At 77.4% G+C, this 15,148-nt stretch overlaps 13 non-coding genes across 13 annotated transcripts; all 13 read left to right on the top strand.

The window, feature by feature from the left end:
- The first annotated feature begins 833 nt into the window (after window positions 1-833).
- Window positions 834-952, top strand: LOC148090273 (5S ribosomal RNA). The gene has a single exon (XR_015713899.1). It is a non-coding gene; the product is annotated as a 5S ribosomal RNA (ribosomal RNA).
- Window positions 953-1,962: 1,010 nt separating this feature from the next.
- On the top strand, window positions 1,963-2,081 carry LOC148090274 (5S ribosomal RNA). The gene has a single exon (XR_015713934.1). It is a non-coding gene; the product is annotated as a 5S ribosomal RNA (ribosomal RNA).
- A 1,011-nt stretch (window positions 2,082-3,092) lies between these two features.
- LOC148090275 (5S ribosomal RNA) lies at window positions 3,093-3,211 on the top strand. Its single transcript, XR_015713936.1, has one exon. It is a non-coding gene; the product is annotated as a 5S ribosomal RNA (ribosomal RNA).
- A 1,008-nt stretch (window positions 3,212-4,219) lies between these two features.
- LOC148090276 (5S ribosomal RNA) lies at window positions 4,220-4,338 on the top strand. The gene has a single exon (XR_015713900.1). It is a non-coding gene; the product is annotated as a 5S ribosomal RNA (ribosomal RNA).
- A 1,008-nt stretch (window positions 4,339-5,346) lies between these two features.
- Window positions 5,347-5,465, top strand: LOC148090277 (5S ribosomal RNA). Its single transcript, XR_015713901.1, has one exon. It is a non-coding gene; the product is annotated as a 5S ribosomal RNA (ribosomal RNA).
- A 1,004-nt stretch (window positions 5,466-6,469) lies between these two features.
- LOC148090278 (5S ribosomal RNA) lies at window positions 6,470-6,588 on the top strand. The gene has a single exon (XR_015713903.1). It is a non-coding gene; the product is annotated as a 5S ribosomal RNA (ribosomal RNA).
- Window positions 6,589-7,596: 1,008 nt separating this feature from the next.
- Window positions 7,597-7,715, top strand: LOC148090279 (5S ribosomal RNA). Its single transcript, XR_015713937.1, has one exon. It is a non-coding gene; the product is annotated as a 5S ribosomal RNA (ribosomal RNA).
- A 1,009-nt stretch (window positions 7,716-8,724) lies between these two features.
- On the top strand, window positions 8,725-8,843 carry LOC148090280 (5S ribosomal RNA). Its single transcript, XR_015713938.1, has one exon. It is a non-coding gene; the product is annotated as a 5S ribosomal RNA (ribosomal RNA).
- Window positions 8,844-9,843: 1,000 nt separating this feature from the next.
- LOC148090281 (5S ribosomal RNA) lies at window positions 9,844-9,961 on the top strand. Its single transcript, XR_015713908.1, has one exon. It is a non-coding gene; the product is annotated as a 5S ribosomal RNA (ribosomal RNA).
- A 1,009-nt stretch (window positions 9,962-10,970) lies between these two features.
- On the top strand, window positions 10,971-11,089 carry LOC148090282 (5S ribosomal RNA). The gene has a single exon (XR_015713904.1). It is a non-coding gene; the product is annotated as a 5S ribosomal RNA (ribosomal RNA).
- Window positions 11,090-12,092: 1,003 nt separating this feature from the next.
- On the top strand, window positions 12,093-12,211 carry LOC148090283 (5S ribosomal RNA). Its single transcript, XR_015713905.1, has one exon. It is a non-coding gene; the product is annotated as a 5S ribosomal RNA (ribosomal RNA).
- A 1,002-nt stretch (window positions 12,212-13,213) lies between these two features.
- On the top strand, window positions 13,214-13,332 carry LOC148090284 (5S ribosomal RNA). The gene has a single exon (XR_015713915.1). It is a non-coding gene; the product is annotated as a 5S ribosomal RNA (ribosomal RNA).
- Window positions 13,333-14,339: 1,007 nt separating this feature from the next.
- On the top strand, window positions 14,340-14,458 carry LOC148090285 (5S ribosomal RNA). Its single transcript, XR_015713939.1, has one exon. It is a non-coding gene; the product is annotated as a 5S ribosomal RNA (ribosomal RNA).
- The last annotated feature ends 690 nt before the right edge of the window (window positions 14,459-15,148 follow it).

Below are 15,148 nucleotides of genomic sequence, written 5' to 3' on the forward strand. Positions count from 1 at the left end.
GCCCCGGGCCCCGCCGCCCGCCCAGCGCAACGCGGCCGCTCCGCTGCCCACGACGCCGCCGGCCCCAAGCCTCCCAGCCCCAGCCGTCTCCCGCCCTTGGCAGAGACCCCCGTGGGCTGTCCCAGGAGCAGGCGGCCCGGGCGCGTTTGGTGCGCCTGGAGAAGGTGTCTGGGAGGGGCGGGAGGGGCGGGGCGTGCGAGGCGACGTCCGGTGGCATCCTCTGGGAACCCGGCTCCCGGATGGGAGCCCCGGCCCCACCATCACTGAAGGGCGCCTCCCGGGATCCACAGGGCACGCCGAGACGGCGTGGCGCCCCGTCGGACCGCGCTATGCCGGGGAAGACCGCAGAGTCCCCCTTGGGGGACCCGGTGCCCCGAAAGGCGGGGAACGGCGCGATCCCGCAAGCCGCCCACAGGGGAGGCACCCGGCAGGGGGCCCAGGCAACGCCGCGCCCCCCGCAACTCCCACCCCCCCATCCCGAGGCGGCTTGCGGGTGGCCCGGGAGGCCGGGGGCGGTCCCCGCCCTCCGCCACCCGCAAGGGGGCCGCGTCCGGAGCGGGTGGGGAGGGCACCCCCTTGGGCGCCCCCCAGGGCGTCCCTCCCGCAAAAGCGCTTTCGTCGTCGTCGTCCCCCCCCCCCGCCCCCCGCACCGTCCCTGGGCTCGGGAAGGGAAGCGCGCGCCGCCCCGGCAGGGCCCCGCACCGCGGGGGTCTCCGGGGTCCCGGGGAGGCGCGCGGCAGGCGGCGCGGGCGCAGCCGGGGCGTGCGGGGGCCCGGGGGCCGCGGAGGCGGAGGAGGCGCGGGCTCTTGGGGCGCCGGGAGGCCGCCTCCAGCGTCTACGGCCATACCACCCTGAACGCGCCCGATCTCGTCTGATCTCGGAAGCTAAGCAGGGTCGGGCCTGGTTAGTACTTGGATGGGAGACCGCCTGGGAATACCGGGTGCCATAGGCTTTTTCTTTGGCCCTCTCTCTCCTTTTCCTTCCTTGCTCTCTTTCCTTTCTCGGCCGCCCCCTGCCGGGCGGACCGCCGAGCCCCAGCACGCCCGCGCCCGGGACCCGCTGCGCGCTCAGGCCGCCCCGGCCTGTCCTGCCCGCCAGATGTTTCCACGGCCCCCGGGGCGGGGCCCCGGGACCCGCCGCCCGCCGAGCCGAAGGCGACCGCTCCCCTCCCCCCGCCGCAAGCGCCCCGACGCCGCCGGCCCCAAGCCTCCCAGCCCCGGCCGTCTCCCGCCCTTGCCAGAGACCCCCGTGGGCTGTCCCAGGAGCAGGCGGCCCCGGCGCGTTTCCTGCGCCTGGAGAAGGCGTCTGGGAGGGGCGGGGCGTGCGAGGCGACGTCCGGTGGCATCCTCTGGGAACCCGGCTCCCGGATGGGAGCCCCGGCCCCACCATCACTGAAGGGCGCCTCCCGGGATCCACAGGGCACGCCCAGACGGCGTGGCGCCCCGTCGGACGGCGCTATGCCGGGGAAGACCGCAGAGTCCCCCTTGGGGGACCCGGTGCCCCGAAAGGCGGGGAACGGCGCGATCCCGCAAGCCGCCTACAGGGGAGGCACCCGGCCGGGGGCCCAGGCAACGCCGCGCCCCCCCCACCCCCCACCCCCCCCATCCCGAGGCGGCTTGCGGGGGGCCCGGGAGGCCGGGGGCGGTCCCCGCCCTCCGCCACCCGCAAGGGGGCCGCGTCCGGAGCGGGTGGGGAGGGCACCCCCTTGGGCGCCCCCCAGGGCGTCCCTCCCGCAAAAGCGCTGTCGTCGTCGTCGTCCCCCCCCCCCGCCCCCCGCACCGTCCCTGGGCTCGGGAAGGGAAGCGCGCGCCGCCCCGGCAGGGCCCCGCACCGCGGGGGTCTCCGGGGTCCCGGGGAGGCGCGCGGCAGGCGGCGCGGGCGCAGCCGGGGCGTGCGGGGGCCCGGGGGCCGCGGAGGCGGAGGAGGCGCGGGCTCTTGGGGCGCCGGGAGGCCGCCTCCAGCGTCTACGGCCATACCACCCTGAACGCGCCCGATCTCGTCTGATCTCGGAAGCTAAGCAGGGTCGGGCCTGGTTAGTACTTGGATGGGAGACCGCCTGGGAATACCGGGTGCCGTAGGCTTTTTCTTTGGCCCTCTCTCTCCTTTTCCTTCCTTGCTCTCTTTCCTTTCTCGGCCGCCCCGTGCCGGGCGGCCCGCCGAGCCCCAGCGCGCCCGCGCCCGGGGCCCGCTGCGCGCTCCAGGCCGCCCCGGCCTGTCCTGCCCGCCAGATGTTTCCACGGCCCCCGGGGCGGGGCCCCGGGACCCGCCGCCCGCCGAGCGGAAGGCGACCGCTCCCCTCCCCCCGCCGCAAGCGCCGCGACGCCGCCGGCCCCAAGCCTCCCAGCCCCGGCCGTCTCCCGCCCTTGCCAGAGACCCCCGTGGGCTGTCCCAGGAGCAGGCGGCCCCGGCGCGTTTCCTGCGCCTGGAGAAGGCGTCTGGGAGGGGCGGGGCGTGCGAGGCGACGTCCGGTGGCATCCTCTGGGAACCCGGCTCCTGGATGGGAGCCCCGGCCCCACCATCACTGAAGGGCGCCTCCCGGGATCCACAGGGCACGCCCAGACGGCGTGGCGCCCCGTCGGACGGCGCTATGCCGGGGAAGACCGCAGAGTCCCCCTTGGGGGACCCGGTGCCCCGAAAGGCGGGGAACGGCGCGATCCCGCAAGCCGCCTACAGGGGAGGCACCCGGCCGGGGGCCCAGGCAACGCCGCGCCCCCCCCACCCCCCACCCCCCCCCATCCCGAGGCGGCTTGCGGGGGGCCCGGGAGGCCGGGGGCGGTCCCCGCCCTCCGCCACCCGCAAGGGGGCCGCGTCCGGAGCGGGTGGGGAGGGCACCCCCTTGGGCGCCCCCCAGGGCGTCCCTCCCGCAAAAGCGCTGTCGTCGTCGTCGTCCCCCCCCCCCGCCCCCCGCACCGTCCCTGGGCTCGGGAAGGGAAGCGCGCGCCGCCCCGGCAGGGCCCCGCACCGCGGGGGTCTCCGGGGGCCCGGGGCGGCGCGCGGCAGGCGGCGCGGGCGCAGCCGGGGCGTGCGGGGGTCCGGGGGCCGCGGAGGGGAGCAGGCGCGGGCTCTTGGGGCGCCGGGAGGCCGCCTCCAGCGTCTACGGCCATACCACCCTGAACGCGCCCGATCTCGTCTGATCTCGGAAGCTAAGCAGGGTCGGGCCTGGTTAGTACTTGGATGGGAGACCGCCTGGGAATACCGGGTGCCGTAGGCTTTTTCTTTGGCCCTCTCTCTCCTTTTCCTTCCTTGCTCTCTTTCCTTTCTCGGCCGCCCCGTGCCGGGCGGCCCGCCGAGCCCCAGCGCGCCCGCGCCCGGGGCCCGCTGCGCGCTCCAGGCCGCCCCGGCCTGTCCTGCCCGCCAGATGTTTCCACGGCCCCCGGGGCGGGGCCCCGGGACCCGCCGCCCGCCGAGCGGAAGGCGACCGCTCCCCTCCCCCCGCCGCAAGCGCCGCGACGCCGCCGGCCCCAAGCCTCCCAGCCCCGGCCGTCTCCCGCCCTTGCCAGAGACCCCCGTGGGCTGTCCCAGGAGCAGGCGGCCCCGGCGCGTTTCCTGCGCCTGGAGAAGGCGTCTGGGAGGGGCGGGGCGTGCGAGGCGACGTCCGGTGGCATCCTCTGGGAACCCGGCTCCCGGATGGGAGCCCCGGCCCCACCATCACTGAAGGGCGCCTCCCGGGATCCACAGGGCACGCCCAGACGGCGTGGCGCCCCGTCGGACGGCGCTATGCCGGGGAAGACCGCAGAGTCCCCCTTGGGGGACCCGGTGCCCCGAAAGGCGGGGAACGGCGCGATCCCGCAAGCCGCCTACAGGGGAGGCACCCGGCCGGGGGCCCAGGCAACGCCGCGCCCCCCCCACCCCCCACCCCCCCCATCCCGAGGCGGCTTGCGGGGGGCCCGGGAGGCCGGGGGCGGTCCCCGCCCTCCGCCACCCGCAAGGGGGCCGCGTCCGGAGCGGGTGGGGAGGGCACCCCCTTGGGCGCCCCCCAGGGCGTCCCTCCCGCAAAAGCGCTGTGGTTCCCCTACCCCCCCGCCCCCCCCGCGCACCGTCCCTGGGCTCGGGAAGGGAAGCGCGCGCCGCCCCGGCAGGGCCCCGCACGGCAGCGGTCTCCGGGGGCCCGGGGCGGCGCGCGGCAGGCGGCGCGGGCGCAGCCGGGGCGTGCGGGGGTCCCGGGGCCGCGGAGGGGAGCAGGCGCGGGCTCTTGGGGCGCCGGGAGGCCGCCTCCAGCGTCTACGGCCATACCACCCTGAACGCGCCCGATCTCGTCTGATCTCGGAAGCTAAGCAGGGTCGGGCCTGGTTAGTACTTGGATGGGAGACCGCCTGGGAATACCGGGTGCCATAGGCTTTTTCTTTGGCCCTCTCTCTCCTTTTCCTTCCTTGCTCTCTTTCCTTTCTCGGCCGCCCCGTGCCTGGCGGCCCGCCGAGCCCCAGCGCGCCCGCGCCCGGGGCCCGCTGCGCGCTCCAGGCCGCCCCGGCCTGTCCTGCCCGCCAGATGTTTCCACGGCCCCCGGGGCGGGGCCCCGGGACCCGCCGCCCGCCGAGCGGAAGGCGACCGCTCCCCTCCCCCCGCCGCAAGCGCCCCGACGCCGCCGGCCCCAAGCCTCCCAGCCCCGGCCGTCTCCCGCCCTTGCCAGAGACCCCCGTGGGCTGTCCCAGGAGCAGGCGGCCCCGGCGCGTTTCGTGCGCCTGGAGAAGGAGTCTGGGAGGGGCGGGGCGTGCGAGGCGAAGTCCGGTGGCATCCTCTGGGAACCCGGCTCCCGGATGGGAGCCCCGGCCCCACCATCACTGAAGGGCGCCTCCCGGGATCCACAGGGCACGCCGAGACGGCGTGGCGCCCCGTCGGACGGCGCTATGCCGGGGAAGACCGCAGAGTCCCCCTTGGGGACCCGGTGCCCCGAAAGGCGGGGAACGGCGCGATCCCGCAAGCCGCCTACAGGGGAGGCACCCGGCCGGGGGCCCAGGCAACGCCGCGCCCCCCCCACCCCCCACCCCCCCCATCCCGAGGCGGCTTGCGGGGGGTCCGGGAGGCCGGGGGCGGTCCCCGCCCTCCGCCACCCGCAAGGGGGCCGCGTCCGGAGCGGGTGGGGAGGGCACCCCCTTGGGCGCCCCCCAGGGCGTCCCTCCCGCAAAAGCGCTGTGGTTCCCCTACCCCCCCGCCCCCCCCCCCGCACCGTCCCTGGGCTCGGGAAGGGAAGCGCGCGCCGCCCCGGCAGGGCCCCGCACGGCAGCGGTCTCCGGGGGCCCGGGGCGGCGCGCGGCAGGCGGCGCGGGCGCAGCCGGGGCGTGCGGGGGCCCGGGGGCCGCGGAGGGGAGCAGGCGCGGGCTCTTGGGGCGCCGGGAGGCCGCCTCCAGCGTCTACGGCCATACCACCCTGAACGCGCCCGATCTCGTCTGATCTCGGAAGCTAAGCAGGGTCGGGCCTGGTTAGTACTTGGATGGGAGACCGCCTGGGAATACCGGGTGCCATAGGCTTTTTCTTTGGCCCTCTCTCTCCTTTTCCTTCCTTGCTCTCTTTCCTTTCTCGGCCGCCCCCTGCCGGGCGGACCGCCGAGCCCCAGCACGCCCGCGCCAGGGACCCGCTGCGCGCTCCAAGCCGCCCCGGCCTGTCCTGCCCGCCAGATGTTTCCACGGCCCCCGGGGCGGGGCCCCGGGCCCCGCCGCCCGCCCAGCGCAACGCGGCCGCTCCGCTGCCCACGACGCCGCCGGCCCCAAGCCTCCCAGCCCCAGCCGTCTCCCGCCCTTGGCAGAGACCCCCGTGGGCTGTCCCAGGAGCAGGCGGCCCGGGCGCGTTTGGTGCGCCTGGAGAAGGTGTCTGGGAGGGGCGGGAGGGGCGGGGCGTGCGAGGCGACGTCCGGTGGCATCCTCTGGGAACCCGGCTCCCGGATGGGAGCCCCGGCCCCACCATCACTGAAGGGCGCCTCCCGGGATCCACAGGGCACGCCGAGACGGCGTGGCGCCCCGTCGGACCGCGCTATGCCGGGGAAGACCGCAGAGTCCCCCTTGGGGGACCCGGTGCCCCGAAAGGCGGGGAACGGCGCGATCCCGCAAGCCGCCCACAGGGGAGGCACCCGGCAGGGGGCCCAGGCAACGCCGCGCCCCCCGCAACTCCCACCCCCCCATCCCGAGGCGGCTTGCGGGTGGCCCGGGAGGCCGGGGGCGGTCCCCGCCCTCCGCCACCCGCAAGGGGGCCGCGTCCGGAGCGGGTGGGGAGGGCACCCCCTTGGGCGCCCCCCAGGGCGTCCCTCCCGCAAAAGCGCTTTCGTCGTCGTCGTCCCCCCCCCCGCCCCCCGCACCGTCCCTGGGCTCGGGAAGGGAAGCGCGCGCCGCCCCGGCAGGGCCCCGCACCGCGGGGGTCTCCGGGGTCCCGGGGAGGCGCGCGGCAGGCGGCGCGGGCGCAGCCGGGGCGTGCGGGGGCCCGGGGGCCGCGGAGGCGGAGGAGGCGCGGGCTCTTGGGGCGCCGGGAGGCCGCCTCCAGCGTCTACGGCCATACCACCCTGAACGCGCCCGATCTCGTCTGATCTCGGAAGCTAAGCAGGGTCGGGCCTGGTTAGTACTTGGATGGGAGACCGCCTGGGAATACCGGGTGCCATAGGCTTTTTCTTTGGCCCTCTCTCTCCTTTTCCTTCCTTGCTCTCTTTCCTTTCTCGGCCGCCCCCTGCCGGGCGGACCGCCGAGCCCCAGCACGCCCGCGCCCGGGACCCGCTGCGCGCTCAGGCCGCCCCGGCCTGTCCTGCCCGCCAGATGTTTCCACGGCCCCCGGGGCGGGGCCCCGGGACCCGCCGCCCGCCGAGCCGAAGGCGACCGCTCCCCTCCCCCCGCCGCAAGCGCCCCGACGCCGCCGGCCCCAAGCCTCCCAGCCCCGGCCGTCTCCCGCCCTTGCCAGAGACCCCCGTGGGCTGTCCCAGGAGCAGGCGGCCCCGGCGCGTTTCCTGCGCCTGGAGAAGGCGTCTGGGAGGGGCGGGGCGTGCGAGGCGACGTCCGGTGGCATCCTCTGGGAACCCGGCTCCCGGATGGGAGCCCCGGCCCCACCATCACTGAAGGGCGCCTCCCGGGATCCACAGGGCACGCCCAGACGGCGTGGCGCCCCGTCGGACGGCGCTATGCCGGGGAAGACCGCAGAGTCCCCCTTGGGGGACCCGGTGCCCCGAAAGGCGGGGAACGGCGCGATCCCGCAAGCCGCCTACAGGGGAGGCACCCGGCCGGGGGCCCAGGCAACGCCGCGCCCCCCCCACCCCCCACCCCCCCCATCCCGAGGCGGCTTGCGGGGGGGCCCGGGAGGCCGGGGGCGGTCCCCGCCCTCCGCCACCCGCAAGGGGGCCGCGTCCGGAGCGGGTGGGGAGGGCACCCCCTTGGGCGCCCCCCAGGGCGTCCCTCCCGCAAAAGCGCTGTGGTTCCCCTACCCCCCCGCCCCCCCCCCGCACCGTCCCTGGGCTCGGGAAGGGAAGCGCGCGCCGCCCCGGCAGGGCCCCGCACCGCAGCGGTCTCCGGGGGCCCGGGGAGGCGCGCGGCAGGCGGCGCGGGCGCAGCCGGGGCGTGCGGGGGCCCGGGGACCGCGGAGGGGAGCAGGCGCAGGCTCTTGGGGCGCCGGGAGGCCGCCTCCAGCGTCTACGGCCATACCACCCTGAACGCGCCCGATCTCGTCTGATCTCGGAAGCTAAGCAGGGTCGGGCCTGGTTAGTACTTGGATGGGAGACCGCCTGGGAATACCGGGTGCCGTAGGCTTTTTCTTTGGCCCTCTCTCTCCTTTTCCTTCCTTGCTCTCTTTCCTTTCTCGGCCGCCCCGTGCCGGGCGGCCCGCCGAGCCCCAGCGCGCCCGCGCCCGGGGCCCGCTGCGCGCTCCAGGCCGCCCCGGCCTGTCCTGCCCGCCAGATGATTCCACGGCCCCCGGGGCGGGGCCCCGGGACCCGCCGCCCGCCGAGCGGAAGGCGACCGCTCCCCTCCCCCCGCCGCAAGCGCCCCGACGCCGCCGGCCCCAAGCCTCCCAGCCCCGGCCGTCTCCCGCCCTTGCCAGAGACCCCCGTGGGCTGTCCCAGGAGCAGGCGGCCCCGGCGCGTTTCGTGCGCCTGGAGAAGGAGTCTGGGAGGGGCGGGGCGTGCGAGGCGACGTCCGGTGGCATCCTCTGGGAACCCGGCTCCCGGATGGGAGCCCCGGCCCCACCATCACTGAAGGGCGCCTCCCGGGATCCACAGGGCACGCCGAGACGGCGTGGCGCCCCGTCGGACCGCGCTATGCCGGGGAAGACCGCAGAGTCCCCCTTGGGGGACCCGGTGCCCCGAAAGGCGGGGAACGGCGCGATCCCGCAAGCCGCCCACAGGGGAGGCACCCGGCAGGGGGCCCAGGCAACTCCGCGCCCCCCGCAACTCCCACCCCCCCATCCCGAGGCGGCTTGCGGGTGGCCCGGGAGGCCGGGGGCGGTCCCCGCCCTCCGCCACCCGCAAGGGGGCCGCGTCCGGAGCGGGTGGGGAGGGCACCCCCTTGGGCGCCCCCCAGGGCGTCCCTCCCGCAAAAGCGCTGTGGTTCCCCCTACCCCCCCGCCCCCCCCCCGCACCGTCCCTGGGCTCGGGAAGGGAAGCGCGCGCCGCCCCGGCAGGGCCCCGCACCGCGGGGGTCTCCGGGGGCCCGGGGAGGCGCGCGGCAGGCGGCGCGGGCGCAGCCGGGGCGTGCGGGGGCCCGGGGGCCGCGGAGGCGGAGGAGGCGCGGGCTCTTGGGGCGCCGGGAGGCCGCCTCCAGCGTCTACGGCCATACCACCCTGAACGCGCCCGATCTCGTCTGATCTCGGAAGCTAAGCAGGGTCGGGCCTGGTTAGTACTTGGATGGGAGACCGCCTGGGAATACCGGGTGCCGTAGGCTTTTTCTTTGGCCCCTCTCTCTCCTTTTCCTTCCTTGCTCTCTTTCCTTTCTCGGCCGCCCCGTGCCGGGCGGCCCGCCGAGCGCCAGCGCGCCCGCGCCCGGGACCCGCTGCGCGCTCAGGCCGCCCCGGCCTGTCCTGCCCGCCAGATGTTTCCACGGCCCCCGGGGCAGGGCCCCGGGACCCGCCGCCCGCCGAGCCGAAGGCGACCGCTCCCCTCCCCCCGCCGCAAGCGCCCCGACGCCGCCGGCCCCAAGCCTCCCAGCCCCGGCCGTCTCCCGCCCTTGCCAGAGACCCCCGTGGGCTGTCCCAGGAGCAGGCGGCCCCCGGCGCGTTTCGTGCGCCTGGAGAAGGCGTCTGGGAGGGGCGGGGCGTGCGAGGCGACGTCCGGTGGCATCCTCTGGGAACCCGGCTCCCGGATGGGAGCCCCGGCCCCACCATCACTGAAGGGCGCCTCCCGGGATCCACAGGGCACGCCCAGACGGCGTGGCGCCCCGTCGGACCGCGCTATGCCGGGGAAGACCGCAGAGTCCCCCTTGGGGGACCCGGTGCCCCGAAAGGCGGGGAACGGCGTGATCCCGCGCGCCGCCCGCCGCGGAGGCACCCGGCAGGGGGCCCAGGCAACGCCGCGCAACCCCCACCCCATCCCCCGGCGGCTTGCGGGTGGCCCGGGAGGCCGGGGGCGGTCCCCGCCCTCCGCCACCCGCAAGGGGGCCGTGTCCGGAGCCGGTGGGGAGGGCACCCCCTAGGGCGCCCCCCAGGGCGTCCCTCCCGCAAAAGCGCTGTCGTCGTCGTCGTCCCCCCCCCCGCCCCCCGCACCGTCCCTGGGCTCGGGAAGGGAAGCGCGCGCCGCCCCGGCAGGGCCCCGAACCGCGGGGGTCTCCGGGGTCCCGGGGAGGCGCGCGGCAGGCGGCGCGGGCGCAGCCGGGGCGTGCGGGGGCCCGGGGGCCGCGGAGGCGGAGGAGGCGCGGGCTCTTGGGGCGCCGGGAGGCCGCCTCCAGCGTCTACGGCCATACCACCCTGACGCGCCCGATCTCGTCTGATCTCGGAAGCTAAGCAGGGTCGGGCCTGGTTAGTACTTGGATGGGAGACCGCCCGGGAATACCGGGTGCCGTAGGCTTTTTCTTTGGCCCTCTCTCTCCTTTTCCTTCCTTGCTCTCTTTCCTTTCTCGGCCGCCCCGAGCCTGGCGGCCCGCCGAGCCCCAGCGCGCCCGCGCCCGGGGCCCGCTGCGCGCTCCAGGCCGCCCCGGCCTGTCCTGCCCGCCAGATGTTTCCACGGCCCCCGGGGCGGGGCCCCGGGACCCGCCGCCCGCCGAGCGGAAGGCGACCGCTCCCCTCCCCCCGCCGCAAGCGCCCCGACGCCGCCGGCCCCAAGCCTCCCAGCCCCGGCCGTCTCCCGCCCTTGCCAGAGACCCCCGTGGGCTGTCCCAGGAGCAGGCGGCCCCGGCGCGTTTCGTGCGCCTGGAGAAGGAGTCTGGGAGGGGCGGGGCGTGCGAGGCGAAGTCCGGTGGCATCCTCTGGGAACCCGGCTCCCGGATGGGAGCCCCGGCCCCACCATCACTGAAGGGCGCCTCCCGGGATCCACAGGGCACGCCGAGACGGCGTGGCGCCCCGTCGGACGGCGCTATGCCGGGGAAGACCGCAGAGTCCCCCTTGGGGGACCCGGTGCCCCGAAAGGCGGGGAACGGCGCGATCCCGCAAGCCGCCTACAGGGGAGGCACCCGGCCGGGAGCCCAGGCAACGCCGCGCCCCCCCCACCCCCCCACCCCCCCCATCCCGAGGCGGCTTGCGGGGGGTCCGGGAGGCCGGGGGCGGTCCCCGCCCTCCGCCACCCGCAAGGGGGCCGCGTCCGGAGCGGGTGGGGAGGGCACCCCCTTGGGCGCCCCCCAGGGCGTCCCTCCCGCAAAAGCGCTGTGGTTCCCCTACCCCCCCGCCCCCCCCCCGCACCGTCCCTGGGCTCGGGAAGGGAAGCGCGCGCCGCCCCGGCAGGGCCCCGCACGGCAGCGGTCTCCGGGGGCCCGGGGCGGCGCGCGGCAGGCGGCGCGGGCGCAGCCGGGGCGTGCGGGGGCCCGGGGGCCGCGGAGGGGAGCAGGCGCGGGCTCTTGGGGCGCCGGGAGGCCGCCTCCAGCGTCTACGGCCATACCACCCTGAACGCGCCCGATCTCGTCTGATCTCGGAAGCTAAGCAGGGTCGGGCCTGGTTAGTACTTGGATGGGAGACCGCCTGGGAATACCGGGTGCCATAGGCTTTTTCTTTGGCCCTCTCTCTCCTTTTCCTTCCTTGCTCTCTTTCCTTTCTCGGCCGCCCCCTGCCGGGCGGACCGCCGAGCCCCAGCACGCCCGCGCCAGGGACCCGCTGCGCGCTCCAAGCCGCCCCGGCCTGTCCTGCCCGCCAGATGTTTCCACGGCCCCCGGGGCGGGGCCCCGGGCCCCGCCGCCCGCCCAGCACAACGCGGCCGCTCCGCTGCCCACGACGCCGCCGGCCCCAAGCCTCCCAGCCCAGCCGTCTCCCGCCCTTGGCAGAGACCCCCGTGGGCTGTCCCAGGAGCAGGCGGCCCGGGCGCGTTTGGTGCGCCTGGAGAAGGTGTCTGGGAGGGGCGGGAGGGGCGGGGCGTGCGAGGCGACGTCCGGTGGCATCCTCTGGGAACCCGGCTCCCGGATGGGAGCCCCGGCCCCACCATCACTGAAGGGCGCCTCCCGGGATCCACAGGGCACGCCGAGACGGCGTGGCGCCCCGTCGGACCGCGCTATGCCGGGGAAGACCGCAGAGTCCCCCTTGGGGGGACCCGGTGCCCCGAAAGGCGGGGAACGGCGCGATCCCGCAAGCCGCCCACAGGGGAGGCACCCGGCAGGGGGCCCAGGCAACGCCGCGCCCCCCGCAACTCCCACCCCCCCATCCCGAGGCGGCTTGCGGGTGGCCGGGAGGCCGGGGGCGGTCCCCGCCCTCCGCCACCCGCAAGGGGGCCGCGTCCGGAGCGGGTGGGGAGGGCACCCCCTTGGGCGCCCCCCAGGGCGTCCCTCCCGCAAAAGCGCTTTCGTCGTCGTCGTCCCCCCCCCCGCCCCCCGCACCGTCCCTGGGCTCGGGAAGGGAAGCGCGCGCCGCCCCGGCAGGGCCCCGCACCGCGGGGGTCTCCGGGGTCCCGGGGAGGCGCGCGGCAGGCGGCGCGGGCGCAGCCGGGGCGTGCGGGGGCCCGGGGGCCGCGGAGGCGGAGGAGGCGCGGGCTCTTGGGGCGCCGGGAGGCCGCCTCCAGCGTCTACGGCCATACCACCCTGAACGCGCCCGATCTCGTCTGATCTCGGAAGCTAAGCAGGGTCGGGCCTGGTTAGTACTTGGATGGGAGACCGCCTGGGAATACCGGGTGCCATAGGCTTTTTCTTTGGCCCTCTCTCTCCTTTTCCTTCCTTGCTCTCTTTCCTTTCTCGGCCGCCCCTGCCGGGCGGACCGCCGAGCCCCAGCACGCCCGCGCCAGGGACTCGCTGCGCGCTCCAAGCCGCCCGGGCCTGTCCTGCCCGCCAGATGTTTCCACGGCCCCCGGGGCGGGGCCCCGGGCCCCGCCGCCCGCCCAGCGCAACGCGGCCGCTCCGCTGCCCACGACGCCGCCGGCCCCAAGCCTCCCAGCCCCAGCCGTCTCCCGCCCTTGGCAGAGACCCCCGTGGGCTGTCCCAGGAGCAGGCGGCCCGGGCGCGTTTGGTGCGCCTGGAGAAGGTGTCTGGGAGGGGCGGGAGGGGCGGGGCGTGCGAGGCGACGTCCGGTGGCATCCTCTGGGAACCCGGCTCCCGGATGGGAGCCCCGGCCCCACCATCACTGAAGGGCGCCTCCGGGATCCACAGGGCACGCCGAGACGGCGTGGCGCCCCGTCGGACCGCGCTATGCCGGGGAAGACCGCAGAGTCCCCCTTGGGGGACCCGGTGCCCCGAAAGGCGGGGAACGGCGCGATCCCGCAAGCCGCCCACAGGGGAGGCACCCGGCAGGGGGCCCAGGCAACTCCGCGCCCCCCGCACCTCCCACCCCCCATCCCGAGGCGGCTTGCGGGTGGCCCGGGAGGCCGGGGGCGGTCCCCGCCCTCCGCCACCCGCAAGGGGGCCGCGTCCGGAGCGGGTGGGGAGGGCACCCCCTTGGGCGCCCCCCAGGGCGTCCCTCCCGCAAAAGCGCTGTCGTCGTCGTCGTCCCCCCCCCCCGCCCCCCGCACCGTCCCTGGGCTCGGGAAGGGAAGCGCGCGCCGCCCCGGCAGGGCCCCGCACCGCGGGGGTCTCCGGGGTCCCGGGGAGGCGCGCGGCAGGCGGCGCGGGCGCAGCCGGGGCGTGCGGGGGCCCGGGGGCCGCGGAGGCGGAGGAGGCGCGGGCTCTTGGGGCGCGGGGAGGCCGCCTCCAGCGTCTACGGCCATACCACCCTGAACGCGCCCGATCTCGTCTGATCTCGGAAGCTAAGCAGGGTCGGGCCTGGTTATTACTTGGATGGGAGACCGCCTGGGAATACCGGGTGCCTTAGGCTTTTTCTTTGGCCCTCTCTCTCCTTTTCCCTTCCTTGCTCTCTTTCCTTTCTCGGCCGCCCCGTGCCGGGCGGCCCGCCGAGCGCCAGCGCGCCCGCGCCCGGGACCCGCTGCGCGCTCAGGCCGCCCCGGCCTGTCCTGCCCGCCAGATGTTTCCACGGCCCCCGGGGCGGGGCCCCGGGCCCCGCCGCCCGCCGAGCCGAAGGCGACCGCTCCCCTCCCCCCGCCGCAAGCGCCCCGACGCCGCCGGCCCCAAGCCTCCCAGCCCCGGCCGTCTCCCGCCCTTGCCAGAGACCCCCGTGGGCTGTCCCAGGAGCAGGCGGCCCCGGCGCGTTTCCTGCGCCTGGAGAAGGCGTCTGGGAGGGGCGGGGCGTGCGAGGCGACGTCCGGTGGCATCCTCTGGGAACCCGGCTCCCGGATGGGAGCCCCGGCCCCACCATCACTGAAGGGCGCCTCCCGGGATCCACAGGGCACGCCCAGACGGCGTGGCGCCCCGTCGGACGGCGCTATGCCGGGAAGACCGCAGAGTCCCCCTTGGGGGACCCGGTGCCCCGAAAGGCGGGGAACGGCGCGATCCCGCAAGCGCCTACAGGGGAGGCACCCGGCCGGGGGCCCAGGCAACGCCGCGCCCCCCCCACCCCCCACCCCCCCCATCCCGAGGCGGCTTGCGGGGGGCCCGGGAGGCCGGGGGCGGTCCCCGCCCTCCGCCACCCGCAAGGGGGCCGCGTCCGGAGCGGGTGGGGAGGGCACCCCCTTGGGCGCCCCCCAGGGCGTCCCTCCCGCAAAAGCGCTGTGGTTCCCCTACCCCCCCGCCCCCCCCCCCGCACCGTCCCTGGGCTCGGGAAGGGAAGCGCGCGCCGCCCCGGCAGGGCCCCGCACCGCAGCGGTCTCCGGGGGCCCGGGGAGGCGCGCGGCAGGCGGCGCGGGCGCAGCCGGGGCGTGCGGGGGCCCGGGGACCGCGGAGGGGAGCAGGCGCAGGCTCTTGGGGCGCCGGGAGGCCGCCTCCAGCGTCTACGGCCATACCACCCTGAACGCGCCCGATCTCGTCTGATCTCGGAAGCTAAGCAGGGTCGGGCCTGGTTAGTACTTGGATGGGAGACCGCCTGGGAATACCGGGTGCCGTAGGCTTTTTCTTTGGCCCTCTCTCTCCTTTTCCTTCCTTGCTCTCTTTCCTTCTCGGCCGCCCCGTGCCGGGCGGCCCGCCGAGCCCCAGCGCGCCCGCGCCCGGGGCCCGCTGCGCGCTCCAGGCCGCCCCGGCCTGTCCTGCCCGCCAGATGATTCCACGGCCCCCCGGGGCGGGGCCCCGGACCCGCCGCCCGCCGAGCGGAAGGCGACCGCTCCCCTCCCCCCGCCGCAAGCGCCCCGACGCCGCCGGCCCCAAGCCTCCCAGCCCCGGCCGTCTCCCGCCCTTGCCAGAGACCCCCGTGGGCTGTCCCAGGAGCAGGCGGCCCCGGCGCGTTTCGTGCGCCTGGAGAAGGAGTCTGGGAGGGGCGGGGCGTGCGAGGCGACGTCCGGTGGCATCCTCTGGAACCCGGCTCCCGGATGGGAGCCCCGGCCCCACCATCACTGAAGGGCGCCTCCCGGGATCCACAGGGCACGCCGAGACGGCGTGGCGCCCCGTCGGACCGCGCTATGCCGGGGAAGACCGCAGAGTCCCCCTTGGGGGACCCGGTGCCCCGAAAGGCGGGGAACGGCGCGATCCCGCAAGCCGCCCACAGGGGAGGCACCCGGCAGGGGGCCCAGGCAACTCCGCGCCCCCCGCAACTCCCACCCCCCACCCTCCCGACGCGGCCCCTTGCGGGTGGCCGGGAGGGCGGG

This window comes from Miniopterus natalensis, unplaced genomic scaffold, assembly GCF_054644295.1.
Source record: "Miniopterus natalensis isolate mMinNat1 unplaced genomic scaffold, mMinNat1.hap1 Scaffold_75, whole genome shotgun sequence".
Lineage (NCBI taxonomy): Eukaryota > Metazoa > Chordata > Mammalia > Chiroptera > Miniopteridae > Miniopterus > Miniopterus natalensis.